This window comes from Heliangelus exortis, chromosome Z, assembly GCF_036169615.1.
Source record: "Heliangelus exortis chromosome Z, bHelExo1.hap1, whole genome shotgun sequence".
Lineage (NCBI taxonomy): Eukaryota > Metazoa > Chordata > Aves > Apodiformes > Trochilidae > Heliangelus > Heliangelus exortis.
In genome coordinates, this window is record NC_092454.1 from 56,057,230 (window position 1) to 56,073,181 (window position 15,952).

General features: G+C 39.1%; 1 protein-coding gene and 1 long non-coding RNA gene across 7 annotated transcripts in view; one reads left to right on the forward strand and one right to left on the reverse strand.

Moving 5' to 3' along the window:
- The window catches only part of CSNK1G3 (casein kinase 1 gamma 3), a 69,978-nt gene extending 56,008 nt beyond the window's left edge, over positions 1-13,970 (reverse strand). For 2 of the 6 annotated variants that reach the window (XM_071732049.1, XM_071732046.1), the window contains exons 1-2: positions 13,590-13,970; positions 13,020-13,181 (exon numbers count right to left, since the gene is read on the reverse strand). The gene's annotated coding sequence lies outside the window, so the exon portion shown is untranslated. The remainder of the gene's footprint in view (positions 1-13,019; positions 13,182-13,589) is intronic. The other 4 variants (XM_071732050.1, XM_071732048.1, XM_071732044.1 and 1 more) reach the window with 3 other exon arrangements.
- Positions 13,971-13,998: 28 nt separating this feature from the next.
- LOC139790345 (uncharacterized) lies at positions 13,999-15,458 on the forward strand. The gene is made up of 2 exons (XR_011723462.1): positions 13,999-14,307; positions 15,294-15,458. It is a non-coding gene; the product is annotated as an uncharacterized lncRNA (long non-coding RNA).
- The last annotated feature ends 494 nt before the right edge of the window (positions 15,459-15,952 follow it).

Genomic DNA, 15,952 nt, shown 5'->3' on the forward strand with positions numbered 1-15,952 from the left:
GCATGTAAACAAACATAATTCAGTTCACCACTACACTCAACTTTTTATTTAAATTCATGTTGTGCAGTTGTATAATTCTAAACTCCAAACACTGAAAACATACAGAATTCATACAGAACTAGACATACAGAAATTAAGTTCAAGCAAGTATCTTGCTTCCAAGTTAAGTTCACTGTGAAATACTTCAATATTTTTTACTTTAACAAGTAGATTATGACCTCTGAGTAATTTATACTAAGAGTATTTGCCTAAACATCTAAAGAGAACTGTTTAAAGGCACTGAAGAAAAACACTAATATTCTATATATGGTGAATAAATGGGTGACTTAGAAAAACATTTTCAGGCTCTATTCCATCTTCCATTATACATTCAATATATTCAACAGCTTTGCTGCAATTTTTCCTGAGTTCACCTATCAGCCAAAAGAACAGATTTTGTATTAAGCAAACATACACTGCTAAAGAAAATCTGTGAAGCAAAATCCTTGAAGCAAAACAAAATCTTTACCTAAACCTACCCTAAAAAAAAAAAAAAACTTTAATCCTCCTCATCTTTTCTTCCTTGATTCAGTATCCAAAACCTAACAGAACAGTGCAACACCAACTGTAAGAAAAAGGATAATTACATAAGGCCACAAAAATGCATGAAATGGAATACTCATTTTAAAGATCTCCTTTTCCAAGTGCATTGGAAACAACAGTGTATTCTTTAAGTTGCATCACTACCAATGACCATACAATGACCATACCAATGACCCCTCAAAATTTCTTTCACATCTACTAGTAAAATACCCCAGCTGGGATGGAAACCTTAAAACACCACTGAGTTTTATTATCACACAAGTATTTCTAGTTTCTTACACAGACACACATACTTATGTAAGACCATCAAATTCAAATCACATTTTAGGGTCAAAGTTGAATCACTGTCAAAAAGTAGCATGCTGCTAATATTAAAATTCTAATACAAGAATTTGCACACAGGAAGCTACACCCAGGAAACATTGGAGATATCCCTAAATTACAAAGAAAGATACATATGCTCATGCAACTAACTCATTAAAGAACCTTCTTTACTCACAAATCTCTCAAATGACAGAGCCTGAGGCAGCAGCACCACTGTAATTTTATAGGTTTAGATGTTCCAAGGTGCGTGTCATAACAATGTTGCAAAAGTGCAAGTCATCTTTAAATCTTGCCAGCTACTTCATTCCTTTCTTGTGGTTTAGATTTACTCTTAAATAAGCCTATTAGGAGAACACTAAAGTCGCTAAATAAAACATTTCACTGTCTGAAAGTGGCAATGTTACATGAAACAAGCAACCAAAACTCTTCCCCTAAGCAACATTTCCATTACCTATCAGATTGAAATTACAAGATCCTGTATCATTGATAGAACAAGAACAAGAGCAGGGGAGATAAAGAAAGTCTCCCATAAAACAAACACTAAAGAAACACCTGGGTTAAACACAAGACATATAAAAATTCACAAATATTCTTACTGTTTTGATATATATTCAGCTTTTCTCACTTCCTCAAGCTTTTTTGTTCACATACTTCCAAGGATTGACAGGTTTTTCACTGACCTCAAACTAGAAGCAAAGCTTCTCCTCACACCTAGAACACAGAGAAAGCTTCCAGTGCCTCTGCCACAGATTTCCAAGTACCTTCCTCCAATGTTACTCATAGTTCTTATGAAATAATTCACCTACTAAGTGAATAATAAGCCCTTATTTCAGACACAGAACAGTCCAATATGTACTTAAATATTAAAATTAAATTTAGATTACAGATAGAATAACACAGAATTTTATTCAGCACAACACCTCTAAGTATTTAACAGTAGAAAAAAAGACAATTCATACTATAAATCTGAAATCAAGCTCAGAATGAGAGCTTCATTGTGAGGTAATCAAATTCAAATATGTAATCAACTCTATCTACTATTGTTTCTGTGCCTCATGAGAAGACTAAGCATTTCTTTCTAGCGTGGCTCTAAGATGACTGCATTTTTATCATTTTTATATACGTATCTCCATGCAACACATTTGTGAAATTACAAATCTACAGCAAAAAATTCACAACTGAAGAGCTCTTGATAGTACAGGACAGCAGTTTGTATCTTTTAAGAGCTCTTGGAATAGAATTTGAACTGGAAAATATGAATTTAATAGATGTTTTAATAAGATTCACTGCTTAAGATAAATAAATCCACACTTTAATAATTACATGTTTAATTATTTTCCATTCAGTTCAAAGAAATTCAAAACCTCACATGATCTTCATGTGACCCAAAATAATACAGTTGCTATGGCAACAATCTATGTTACAAATAAATTTAACTAAAGCTTTATTTTTCATAAAAATAGGCACTTATCATATTGGTATAACACCACTTTGATATTTATTTCTTTTTATCTTTCTTTGAGCCTGAAAAATACTTTCATATACAAACTCCAGAAGAAAAACAGATGTTAAACAGTTCATTGCATACCTCAAATGTAACCAATCTGATTTGGACTTAACGATACTATTTCATAATTTTCTAGATTTCAGAAGCAGATAAAAAGGTAAAATCATTTTTATCTCAGTCAAAACTAAAGAAAAAATGAGAGTGCTAGAATACTCAATACACAGAACTTCCAGAGATGACACACACTTATGACATGAGCTAAGAACAAAAAACATTTCCAAACTAAGTTCCCTTGACACAATTTCTCTCCCACACTATCAATAACCTGTATCAAAATTCTTCATTACTGTATCATTTTACATTTCTTAAGAGTTCTCTAAATGAAACCTCAACATTATGAAAACTTCATCAGTAATCAATTTTGTTCACAACAATATAATTCACTCAAAATTAAGGGGGAATTTCAAGTTTTAGTTTTGCAACTGTAATGAAGCCTAATTTTTTTTTTAATCTTTCTATGCACAAAACAAAATGCAACTTGGCATTATCTGCTCTTTCCTTGATAGTGTTCATCATACTTTCAGAGGTTAGTTGGTTCATTTAAGAATTTTTTTTTCTCCCATTCTTCAGCAGCATCTACATTCAGGTCAGAGACCATTGTTCACATTCTTTCCAGTCAGTTTGCCTTTCAAAAATACCAAAATTAGGTCCTACTTTTGCTTCCTAGATTTCAGCAGCAAAGAAAGAAAACAAGCAAAGCAAGTACTATGTATTTATCACATTCAAATCAAACTCATCATCCTTCAGAAGATGCATGTTAATTGGAGAAAGTAAACAGAATAACCTTATTTCAAAATCACATGAAAGCACCTTTTAACAGATCATGAAGGAGTTCAGCTGTGCAATTTGTTTCTCAATATACATGGCCTTGAAACAGTTCTGTTTGGTTTGTGTTCTTCAGCAAGCACCCCAAAGCAACGAACAGTTCCCAAGTGCACTTAAATTTTGTTACTGTCACCAGCATTTCCAACAACGCAGTGTTTGCTTCTCAGGTACCTTCTACACTACAACCTCTGTCTTCTGTACTTAGAAGTCTGAGTTTTCCAGAGATTCCTCTATTCAATTTCTATTACTACCTCTGACCACTGTACCATTCAGGCAGCATCCAGTCTTCTGATTCTACCTTCTGTAATATCAACAGAACAGTTTTGCAGAACAAAATTATAATGGGATTTAAGAATACTGGCATGCAAATAAGATAAGCACGCCTGAAAAATATAGTAATTTTTTTTCAATTAGTTGTTCGCTCTTAGAGGCTTGTAAGATTACCCCCATACAACATTAAGTTTTATGTAATGAAATGCAAATCCACATAATCAGTCTCACTCTACAAATGAATACATATGGGATTCACTCAAACAGGCTAATGGAAAACATCAAGATAGGTCTGAGTGGCTTTCTTATGAATAAAAATTTACAAACCCAAGCCTTCTAAAAAAATCATGTTTTCCTGTCAGGTTATGTATACAAAATTACATTTCCCTCTTACAGCATCAACAGCCATGCATTATTTTCAGCTAATAAAATTAGTACAAGATTCCAGAGCAAGGTTTTAAAGGTGCAGGTATATAACAATTTCCTTAGGGAAAGTTCATGAGCCAAGTGCATATGGACATGTCATTCTTAAATACACAAAACCTAACAAAAAACCTTAGTTATTAACAGATTTAACTATCTGTCTTTCTACAAAAACTAACCAAAAATACACCTTATCTTTGAAGATTGTTTAAACAGACCATTCTAGTTAAGCTACTGTAATTTTCCTTGTATGAAGCTTCTACATCACATGAAGAAAACCGAGGGCTAACAATACCCAAACTTCAGTATCTGATCTGTACATTTAATTTTGTCTCTTTGAAGACTACAATACTACAAATGACCAACAATAATGCACCCTTTTTCACCACCCATCTGTCAGTTCTGGTTAAAATACAATCACATCAGAAGACATGTACACTACGCAGGGTCACCCTAACTCATTACAAATTTTTCCCCAAATGATAGACTAGGCTAATTACATAACAATTAAGCTTCCCAAACAACTTCTGTAAACTTAAAATTAACATCAACTGAAGACTCCTATTTTCTGTTTGGTGCATAAACATATATTTTCTCATTGACCCAGAAGAAGTTTGGCCCTAATCCACAAATCACGCTCCATTATAGGCTTTTATCACAAAATCCCACCAGCTTCACTTTCGTATTCCACTGGTCAGTTTGCAGAAGGGAATCATTTAAACAAAGAATAATTTAAAAAATTAAATTATGACACTTTTACATGTTATTTACTAAGAAGCAGAAAAAGGAGATAAGAGATAGTTAAGCAGCATTCCAGTAATTAATTTTTTCACTTTCATCACCACCTTCCTGAAACACTTAAGGGGATATACAGTCCACAGCTGACTGAAAACTAATGATGAGCCAGCTAAAGCTATAATGGATACTTAGATTTTCTACATCAGACATCATACCATCAGCACTCAGCTGTGAAATGTATAGATTAGTTCAAAGCTAGGCTAAAGAAACTGTAAAGTTAAACACATCTGAAAGTTAAGGAAAAAAGCAAAGATAGCATTGTATTTTATCTACCACCATAAGTATGTCTGAAGACAAAAGCACAAGGTTGAAGCTCTCTAGCACAATGTGGTCAAAACATTTTCTAATAGTCCAAAAGATCATCATTCTGATTTTAGGTTGGAATTTGGATAGAATACACAATGTGCTCTAGCATCCTACAGTGATTGTGAAGTGCTGTATTCAAAATAAAAAGTTTGGTTTATTTATCCAATCCTCCTTCCCCTTATCGTTAATTATATGGTCATATTTTACTGTATGAACTTAGAGAGGAGTCAATTTCAGGATAAATTATTTTGTAACTCAGAATTTTTCAACTTACAATTTCAGTCACATCAGGAATTATCTGCTGTGCTACATGCCTGAAAAACAAGCCTAGAAAATAACAGATCACATGCTTATGCCTGACAGATCACGATCTGATCCCATAAGACAGTCACCTGTTACCAGTACTATTGAGCATTAATGCTTCTTATGAGGCCAAACATCCAGAGGCACGTACTTCAGTTTCACAGGCTTTGGCAACACCAAACTCCTGAGAGTATATTACAGTATCTGAGCCTTTCTTCATTCTGACCTCAACAACAATTCATTTACCACTCTCATCCATTCCTGAATCATTTAAGCTTTCCTCTCTATAGTTCTCCACCTACTTTAGTCCAACTACAAGTGAACTGAAATGCAGTTCAAAGCATTCTCTTCCACACGTGGCCAGTACGGGTACAAGCACTAGGATCAGAGAGATGCCCACAAATACTCCATTGTCACCCAGCTCAGACAAGGCCCATGTCACAGACTAGTCACCCACACACTGTGGGAAGTCATGATTTCCTCCTTTTCCTGGGTAGAAGCACAGAAAACAAAAAAACCACAAGCTGGAAAGTCACTTTGTGGTAAAATTCAGTGCCCAGCAGCAGTGATCTCCCATCACAACAAGGCAGATCCCAAAAAAGTTCTGCTCTGTTCGTGCAGCACAGACATAAATATGGTCAGGACTTGGTTTTAGCTGAATTTCTACCAAAACTGTCAGCAGTGCTTCACTGTTAAAAATGGTGTTTCTGAAGTCTTAGGCCTCAGCAAAACCTGCCTTAGCAGAAATTCCTTGCTAGAGTATTCCACCAAAACTCTAGTGCACACCTTAACAATACCAGAACACAGATCAACAATTTGGTTGGATGGGTGGGAAATTTCATTTTGATTTGCTTTTTTTCTCCCCCCATATTGGTACATCTTTGCCTATGTTCATTTTCCAAACCAGACAAATGGTTTAATCCAAACTATTCCTATTTCTGCTTGAGGCAAAAAAGTGTAAGAGGCTTCAGCTTAATTTGACTACGTTTTTGTGAAAATACACAACCTTACAACAAATGTTAACCGTACGTGTTTCTGCCAACTCCGCACATAAGGGATAACCCATAGGACAGGAAGCTGTCTCCTGAGTAAGGTTTTCTGACAATAACAGGCTACATGCCAATCACATGAATCTGCAGTTTAGTGTTCATAAATTATGACAGGTACCTTCTACAGCAACAAATTTCAAGTATTTTACTGTCCAATATACAAAAAACTGCAGCATCATATCTTTAAAAAGACTTCTATATAGTTTTTTCTTACTTTTACTTACACACCAATCAAAACCATGTTTTCTATCTTCATATTGAACACTAATGACAAATTTAAAAAAAACAGAAGCTAGCCACAGTTACATTTTTTAAATCATCATTACTCAGTTAATACAAAACATAACTAAACCGGCTACTACCTACAAAATTCAGAGCAAAAAGATGGTCTCCCAAAGTTTTTCACAAAATCAAACAATACTGAATATGAAATCGTCTGGAGCAAGTGACAAGTCCTGACAACAAAATAACTTTAATGCTACTGACATCCTGCAGTTTTGCCAAGGTCTGGTGGCAATTAACTAACTAAAAACAAAGCTCTAATGCACTAAAATAAGGAAATGTTAGCATCTTGATATAGGTACTGCATAGTGAACTCTTAATTTACTACTTCGGGGGACTAAGACTGGTTCAGACTAAGAAAACCGTTCCTTAAAAGCAGCAATTTTATCTAAGCGTAGCTCTCTACAGATTAAACACCCACACAGCCACACTGCAGCAATTTCAGCTTGTTGGATGTATTCCATGTTTCCACAGTATTCCCAGGCCTCCCCCCATTACATCTAGAGCTCTTTCTCACAAAATCCATGGTTTCTTCCCACGATATAACTCTTACCTTCTCTTCTCACTCAGCAAACAAGAAAGATGTTCTGTTGCCTGCTCAGTACAAGTTGTAAGCTGAGTAGTTTTACAACTACTATCACACAGAACAGGCAATGATCTTAATTCACTGTGTATAGTTAACAAGTATCTACTCCTGAATAAATTGTCTTTTATAAAGCTTATAGGAACATTATCTTCAAAGACAAGAACTTTTCAGAAGCCAGTGTTTGCAGTGCACAAAGAAAATACCAGTGATCTAGGCTAGAGTGAAACATGTTTCCCATGTTCCTTATAGCAATCATGCCCCAGTAATAGTATCTCCAGTATTACTTCATCTTCCAACAACTGCAAAAATTAAGATATCTGTATTTATATGGGCATTACCTACATTTAAACTGTGTCACAGTTTAGTGCTGGTCTGACAATTAACAGAAAGACAGATGCTTTCTACTAAACCCCCTCCCCTGCCTGATAAAGGAGAGAGAATATGAGAGACTTACGGGTTGGAAACTAATCTACACTGCTTTAATGAAACAGTAATGATAAAAGAGGAAAAATTATTAAATATATACAAATATACAGAAAAAAAAATAGTCCTCTCTTCCCCCAATAACTCTCATGTCACCACAGGGCTGCAGGGCAGCCCTCAGAAAGTCCAGGCCGGACTCCTGGAGTCAGCAGCAGTTGGGAGCTGGAGGCAGGAACACAGATTCAGGCTGGAACACATCAGGACCACAGGGAGACAAATGGACAGAATCCTCCCAATATGCTGAAGCAAACAGGGACAGGGGAAGAAGGGAAAGGCAAAGGCAAAGAGGAAGAGGCAACGACCCCACAAATTTATACTAATAATTACGTGTATGGGATGGAACACTCAGTTTGGCCAATTGTGGTCAATTGTCTGCTCTTCCACAAAGAAGCATTTCAGATGTGACCCCTTCACTCTACTCTTTCCAGAAATAAGATGTTCCTCAGAACCGAGCAGTGTCCTTCGTTCTGCACACCAGTCTCCAGCTGTAACTATAAACTGAGTATTATCAGTCCTAGAAGCAGACACTGACCGAGAAATTTGCTGTTAATTTCAGCAATTGCAACTACTTAGAGACACAGCTGAAAGCAATATTACAAATAAGAAAATGTACTCCATTGTTGATATCAGCTTGTCCTGGTCTGGGTCAGGATAATGTCTGAAATTAATTATGTACTTCATTTTAAGCCACTAGAACTCCTCTAAAGCAACACTGAGGACCTTAATAAAAGCTGTTGAAACATGAAAAATCTTTCATGTTTTCACATACAGAAAAGCAAGCTGCTTCATATAAGTCCAAATATAAGGACCTAAAATGGAAAAAATGTTTAGTGCCTAAGGAATTCAAGAGACTTTTCTAACAACCAAAATGGAATTTTTAATTACAGTTTTCTTCTAGGCTGCACAGGGGTGCCCTATCCTGAACTAAATCACAAGTTCCAGCATAACAAAGGTAATCTGCAAGGAAGCCAGTACTTCTGAAGCACAAACACATTTTTCTATTAAAATATAGTCCATGCAGCCTTCAAAATGTCAACACTTACTAGGCAATTAGAACCTCAAGCCCAAAGACAAACCGAACCAAAAAGAACATTTATAAGACTAAAATACAATCTAAGTCTGAAATTTTTAATTGAAAAATAACAATATAACGGGTCAGTATGGCTCCCTTCTCCTGCTGCAGCAGGCCATAGGTACTGGCTGCTCCTGCTGCTTAATTTAAACAAGTCTCAACTCTACAAAGCCAAGCCACTGACTAACCTAGAAGAAAGTTCAGACACTCAACAGAAACTTGCTTCTGAACAGAAGCTTAATTCAACTCAGCAGAAGATACAAGAGGCAGATGCAGAGCAAATGAAGGTACAAAACTGCACAGCCAGGAATGGGGTGGTGGAAGAAGTACAGGGAAACAAAGTAAAACCTTCCCAACAGCCTGCAACATAATTCCAGTATCTGCAGTTTCACGGTTTAGTGCATCTCTTGGAAGACTTGGTCTCTATGACATCCATAGGCTGTCATGTAAACATCACCATTAACAATGCTTCTGTTTGACACTGTTCTATATATTTTCTGCTCTTGTGCATGCTTTATTGAATATAGAGCATGGCACCTCAGGATTTAGTCAATGAATAAACACAGAGCCTACAAGAAAGCATGACAACCCACTTACTTTAAACTGGAATCTAGGCCTTCCTTGTCATAAAATAACTATTGTTGTACTACTGAAGAGAAAATTATCCTCCACTGTTACAATCCACATCCCATCTTAATTGAAAAGAATATAATTTAAGCGTGTGGTTGATGAAGAGTAAAAATTCCCAAATAGTAAATTACATCCATCTAATCTGTAAAAAAATCCTTTTCTAGGAAAAAGACATTAAATCACTAGCAGATTTCAGTTAAGTGAAACAGTTACTAAAAAAGTCTTTGTATATTAAAATTTAAACAGGCTAGTAAGCTTATAGGGAAGATCATAAAGCATAGCAAAACACTACTGTAATTACACTGATGAGATTCCACAGAAAGTCAGATTAATAAACCTACTTCTACTGTGCAAACCATAACTTGTGTGTCTGTCACAAACTACCAGAACCAACAGTTACTTTGGTTGATAGGCAGTTGTGATTAATATACATGCTCCCATTCCTAACTCAAATACACAAGGCAGCAACAGAATACTACACATACAAAAAGCAAACAATTTTGTCATCTTTCCATACCTTCAGGGTACAATTATTTTGTATAAAATACCCTTCTTTAAAGAGCCAAAAGCAGATATTATCTATCTTGTATTAAAAAAACTTTCCTAAAATGCATGCTGAGGTTTGTCCAAACCAGGACAACCAGGACAACTCCAAAACATCAGAAAAAGGAAACAAGAGAAAAAAATAGATATGGAGTAACTGCAAAAATGCTCTATGCCACAGAGGAAGGATAATTCAATTCAATAAACACACTAGGAGAATGCAGTGGTAAGGACATTTGTAGGATTCTGAAAATCTTCCATATTTAATATTTACAAATATTCTCTGCACCCTTTCTTAAAAATAATCCTCCTACTCATTCATTTAAGGTAGTGAAAAGATCATCCGTTGAGCACTAGAACCAATTATAACAGGTGATCTGAATCAGTTCAAAAGAAATTCATCTGCATCTTCTGAACCTTGCAGAGTACTTCACTCTTCACTAAGAGTTTCAGAAGTTCCTTTGCTTTCAGAAAGCTAAGTAATGAAAATCCAAACCAACCCTATAGCATAGAATTGTGTGTAATGTCTACACTTCTACATTCTCCCTACTTGGAAGAGGAGGCATTACTTATGTTGCTTACCTAAGGTCACAGGGAGGGACAGGTGTTCCAATCACTGTCATCATTGGCCTAGCTTTTCACTACTTTCTTACTAGTCTTCTTCTATTTATGCAACCATTCAGCTTAAACACACACACTTTTCTTCAATGAACTACTTCAGCTGAGGCACAGTGGCAGTGCCTAGGAGGCTACCCAGAACTGCACTCAAAGAAACAAGCTCAGCAGCAGCAGGCTGCTGGACAGCACTGGTTATGCAGCAGCCTCAAGGAAATATTACTATGCCTGCACAGTGAAAAAACAAACAAGCAAACAAACAAACAGCAACACCTTAATTAAGGATTAACCATTACATAAAAGTTGCTTTTTTTTTTTTACCTTTTAATAGATCAGGAAAAATAATTATACACAAGTCTCAACATACTTTTGAAGCCAAAGGCCCAAAATAAAAGTAAACAGTAAGTCACTTGTGCCAACTCTTCCAGGGTACACTAGTTCCTGCATCTGACTATACCATCCCATTTTCATTGCTAAATAACCCCCAGATATGATTCGTTTAAGGTCATTAACAGTCCTCTGCTGAAAATTATTGCCCCACTATTTCCCTAAGCACTGCTCATAAAACTGTGGGTGGGGTAACTATCACTGACTAAAAACTCTTGCAGTTAATTTCCAGATGGATAAGTGAGTTTAAATGGTGAAGAACCAGCATGCCAATACCTTTGCAACTTTTTTCTCCCTGTGGTTTGTTTGTTCCTTTAATTCCATTATTACTTTTATGTCTGCCATTCCAAAACAACCAGTTACAAGTAAAATGAAAAACATAAGGAGTAAGAAGCGGATGAATATCTTGTTTACAACAGACTGAAAAAAGAAATGCTTAGCTGGCATGGCCTTATTGAGAAAAGTTACATAGAGATAGTTAATGCAGCTGACCTGTTCCCTGTCCTTTATAAAGCTTTCAGATTTCACCTATTGCTGTCTCAAAGTCATAACTTACCTAAACTTATCCTGAGGACTGGGAGACGTCCTAGTATTTTATTTAAAAATAATTTTAAAACAAAAGTAAAGATGTTACACATACATGCAAACATGATTACTTCTAATCACAGAACAACTTAGCATAGTCACTACTGAAGAAGAAACAATCCTGTCTTCATAGGAAATAGTGCCCATGCAGTTAGGACACTAAGTTCTGACACACTCTCCCAGATGCAAAAATTGATTTAATCTAGTTATGAGACTGCTAAAAAGTGAAAAATAACCACAGGAAGTAGATTCAACCTTGTTAACTATATGTAAGTAAACGGGATAAGAAAGAACCCTCTTGCAGATTTAGTTATTATTTATTTTTCTTAGGGAAGAAAATATTCAAAAAGGTTTTTAAGATAGGCCTACAAGAAAACAGGTTGGATCTTCTAGCTAATCCTGAGTATCTTTATCTTGATCACACAGGAAAAAAACCATTACAGAAAATGCAGTGTATCATTGTAGCAGAACTGTTATTCTAGATTCTGAAATTCATATACAAGCAAAACCTTTAATTCATTAAGCAAATACATCTATTTGAACAAAAAGTACAAGGCAAAAAGACAAATTTCATCATCATCATTCTCAACCAATGAAACAGTCTGTTTGCCAGGTAATTTCTCTATTTCAGGCCAGCAGAATTATTTACAGTGAGAAAAAGTGGTATTACTGTTTCACTTGGTGAAACTTCTCCATTCAAAGTAAAGTGACAAAAAGGATATTCAGATCAGTAGAAGACATATCCTAAAATATAATTAACAAAGAAACCTCTACCTCCTTTTTCCCAATGAAAGGGAAAATTGCATTACTCCCATCTTGGGTTTTAAGGTCTCAATATAGCTCTGGATAAAATGCATATGCTAGACATCAGTTAAGTGTTCAGAAAAGTTGAGAGTCTACAGTGCAGGTAAGTATTCCTACAAACAGTCATAATCAAGATAGCAATAATTAATACGCTTAACAGTGCACTTCACTAATGATTGTGTTTAGCAACGCACACAATAAAGGCCAGATTTGCACAGGGTATATTTATAACTATGCATATACTTACATAAGATATTCCTACAAAATGCATTATGACAAAAAAAATCCTGGATAACATTCCAACTCCTTTTGTCACTACAGTACCTGTTAAGGGTTTGCCAGCAAAACCACTAGGGAAGTCTGTAAACATGCCCTGTAAGTTTCACAGCATACCACCTGAAACACCACGCTAAGAGATTTTAATGAATCAACCTTAAAAACACCACATTGATTGAGAGTGTTTGTTAACTAATTAAAAACAAAACAAAAAAAAATCAGTCAGTTTGATTCTAGTCTGCTAACCAAGCCCGTACAAATGCATTCCAGCAACTTGCTTCTACAAAAAACCACAACGAATTTACTCACTTGTTCGTACAGAACGGGCTCAGTGCTTGGTCAGACGAACCAGCCCCAGCAGCACCAATATCGGCGATTAGTCAGCAAACGAAAAAAGCCACCAGCAACATTCCTTCAGGAGAGAGCAGCTGTAGGTCTCGCAGCTCCAGATTCTGCTACCCGGGAGAGAAACTACAGGAAAGCGAGGGACCCTTCCAGCACCGGGAACGGACCAAGCCCCCCGGCTCCGCACCGCCGGCACCCCTCGGCCGTCACTGCGAGGCGCTCCCTCCCGGTAACCACAGCGGCACCACGCACCACCTGCCTCCCGCCTCACCCCGCCGAGGGGCTCGCAGCCGCCGGTACCCTCCCGCTGCCCACCTGAAAGGCAAGGAGGGGGGTGGGGTTGTCTGCCCCAGCCCCGGGCCACCCCGCCCCTCCAGCCACCACCTCCAACTGCCGCGCTGGCCCTGCCCCCCCCACCCACCCACCCACCCACCCCGCCGCTGCCGGAGGAGGGGGGAGGGAGCCGGTTAAAGGCCCAGGCCGGAAGGTTGCTGCGAACGCCCCTCCAAGGGGCAGCCAGGGACGGCTACCTACCGGCTCCGCGAAACAGCAAGAGCCGCTGCGGGGGAGGGCGGGATAAGGGGAACCGGTCCGGTGTCCGGCGGGCAGAGTCTCCGACGAACCCTGGGCACCGTTCTCTCACCCTGCCCTGCCACGGGAGCTCCGAAACGGTGCTAGCCAGGGAGAGCGCGGCCGGGGACGTCTTCCGAGTCAGAAGGGAAGCGGCGGCAACACGAACCCTCCGCTCCTTCCCACCGCTATAAGAGCCCCGGGCGGGCGGGCCGAGCATCCGCCCGGATGCGGAGGGGGAGCACGCGTGGGCGGGGCCTCTGGGCGAGGGCAAAGGGGGAGCCCTGGGCCAAGGGCCATCGGCGCCGCTCGCCCTCCGCGGCAGAGATTGGCAGCGCCCCTCGGCCACTGGGGAGCCCAGAAGCGGAGGCCAGGCCCGGGGAGAGGGCGGGGCTCGCTGGTGGGCAGAGGAGACAGCCAATCAGATGCGTGATGGGCGTGGCCAAGCGGAGGGACGGGGCTGAGCCCCGTGCAGGCAGCGGGTGTCGTTGCCCCCCGCCCCCGTGTCTGTGCTGGGGCGCGGGCGGAGGGGAGGCCGAGGCGGACGGGGCGGGAGGCAGCGCCCGAAGCGGTCGGGATGGGGAGCGCCGTTTGGATGCGCTTTGGTTCCCAGAGGCGTCTGACTGCCGGTACCCGGGCGCGCCAGCCGCTCTGCTTCCCATCAAAACTGGAGAGATCCGGTGTAAGGCAGGAAGCGGTGGCGGGCTGTGCGCCCCGGTGCCTCGGCTGCTCGCCTCCTGCGCCTTAAACTTCGGTGAGCCGGGGCTTTGCCGCTCTCGTTAGCAGGGGGCTGCTTAAAATGGGAAGGGCTGTTCTCCAGGGCTTGGCCTGTGCCAGGGCGCGGCTGAATGAGCTGCGGGGCACAGCCACGCCTCTGCTGGGCACCCGACCCCGGAGCCTCGGTACCGGTCCGCGTCGGGCTGCTCACGTTCGGCAGTTTCTCAAAATGCTGCTGCCTGTCTGATAGGGATGAGGCGGCTTGTTGGGCAGTGCAGTGATGGGTGGGCCGGGCTACACACTGCCAGCTTCACCCAGCCCTCGGGCCTTCCCTCTGTATCCCTGCAGGAGTCGGGGAAACAAGAGCCCCGGCTCTTGCTCGATGGATGCAAGAAGTACCACGTATTTGGTGAAAAAAAAATTTTTAAATACTTTGTGACAACGTATTTGTTCTCTGATAAGGGGAGACACTGAACGTCTAAGGTTTTCAGTGATTTTTTTTTCAATTTTAAAAACTGCTTTGAAAGTTTCTTAATGGCTTGTTTTAGAGTCCATATTTATGGAGGATAGGGGATGCACTGGGTGAATCCTGGAGCTTCTGAAAGGTCATAAGAATTGTTTGTCCAAATCTGTCTTTTAGAGAAAGCTTGAACCTTTCCAGAACCTTTGAGAAATCTTTGCAGAACAAATAATTAAAAATATAGCTGCACGAGACTTTAAGTATTCACTCAATTTTCTTTTCCTCATTTACATTTCCTGGTCTCATCATACATTTAATTACTTTTGCCAAAACTCCTCCATAGGTAGTCTGTGTTGTAACGTCCATTAAGATTTTGGGTTTGTTTATCTGTGATGTGGTAATTTAAGCCCACGGATAATTGTCCTTTATTCATGCTAAGTAGTTTGTGGTGTGCTGGTATATAATGTAGACCTTAATAACGTTATTCACAGAACGGTGTAAAAACTTGCTTACTGTGTGGAGTGTGGATTCACCCTCAGAACATCTAACTTTCTTCCAGCAATTGATGTGGCCTTTTGCAGCATCATACAGGATGCAGTCTTGCAACAATGCAGAGTTTTCTGCTGTTTTGCATTAAAAGTTTCCCCTCTGTAAAAGATGGTTTCATCAAAGAGTAGTGAGCACATACTTGATTCTAGTTGGTATTGCAGGATCCTGTGAGACACTTAAGCATTCCACTCTTACAAACAACTACGCATAAACAAAAACAAATCTTACACTCTTGCATGACTATGATTCTAGATTTGCTTTTTAGAATTTCTTCTCAAAGTTGGTATTACCTTTAACCAGAAATGGAAATTGTCACTAATACTGCCTTTTCCAGCTGTGTCTAAACAGGCTGTCAAAACCTTACAAGTTGAGATTTTTTTTTTAACAAGATCTGTAAGTTATTGCAGTTATTTTACTATTTCTGACTAAAAAAAAAAAAAAAATTCATTAGCCTTTAGTTCAGCTCAACATGTTACTTAGTAACCTGTAATTTCTCAATTTAGATTAACAGCTTAAGGCAAAAGGTAAGGATATCTTGCACAGTTCAGAATTTGAAACGAAAAGTGCATCTGTTTGTGGTGGTTTAAAATCACAGGCTGCA